The following is a 1,092-nucleotide window of genomic DNA, read 5'->3' as shown; positions in this document are numbered from 1 at the left end:
TATATATATATATATATATATATGTATATGCATGTATATATGTATGTATACACACACACACACACACACACACACACACACACACACATGTTGTATATGATGATTTATGTGTGTATCAAATTGGCAGAGTCATTAGCACATATGACAGAGTGCCTTTCTGTATTTTTGTTTGCTTGTTGTTCTCTAAGGCAACTCTGCTTTTCATCCTTTTGAATGAGGGCTCAAGGGGTCAATTCATCTTCTCTTCCCCTGTCTTCCTCTTTGGAAGATCTCTGTTATAGTCAGACAGAGAGAAAGATTGTCTCATCCAGGTTTTAAAAGTGCTCAAAACATGTTGTATGTCTCAACACAGCCCCTCCAACTCATTCTGGAGTTGTGGGATCCAAAGAAAGGATATGTATATATATATATACATATATGCATACATACATATATATGTACTAAAGAGAAAAGGTTTGTGTGTGTGTATGTATATATAAATATATATGCAGACACACATAAGCATGTACTTACTGTGTGTGTGTAAATATATATGCAAATATATGTATATACTAACAAACACACACATATATTCATGCATATGCAGTGTCACATGTGCACTTACATGTACGGATAAATACATACCACATAAGCATATGCATAATTACACTTTGTTATACATTCACAAATACACACAGTCCACCATACATACACCCATAGACACATGTGGATGTAAACACACTGTTACAATGAGATATGGTTTTCTATACATAAAGAGATATTTTACAATCATGAATGGTTTTACATTTGAAATTCCAGCCGTCTGCAGACAGCTGCAGGAATGTTTGACAAATTTGAAACAATAAACAGTTCCCATATACAGACTGACTCTTGCTCAAACATGGATACTACAATTACCCATTCACTTACTGTCACATTTATGTATGCATATTTGTAAGTATAAGGTACGTAAGTGTATGTGTGTGTATGTATGTATGTATGTATGTATATATATATGTGTGTATGTGTGTGTGCATGTTTGTACACATATGTATGTATGTATGTTTGTTTGTATGTGTATATATATATATATATATATATATATATATATAT

General features: G+C 32.4%; 1 protein-coding gene across 2 annotated transcripts in view; it reads left to right on the top strand.

Annotated features, from left to right (window-relative positions):
* The window catches only part of LOC106867500 (semaphorin-5A), a 308,833-nt gene that overhangs the window by 257,677 nt on the left and 50,064 nt on the right, over positions 1–1,092 (top strand). The gene's annotated exons all lie outside the window — the stretch shown is intronic.

This window comes from Octopus bimaculoides, chromosome 6, assembly GCF_001194135.2.
Source record: "Octopus bimaculoides isolate UCB-OBI-ISO-001 chromosome 6, ASM119413v2, whole genome shotgun sequence".
Lineage (NCBI taxonomy): Eukaryota > Metazoa > Mollusca > Cephalopoda > Octopoda > Octopodidae > Octopus > Octopus bimaculoides.
Note: the sequence above shows the minus strand (reverse complement) of the source record. Positions and strands in the feature narration are given on the sequence as shown.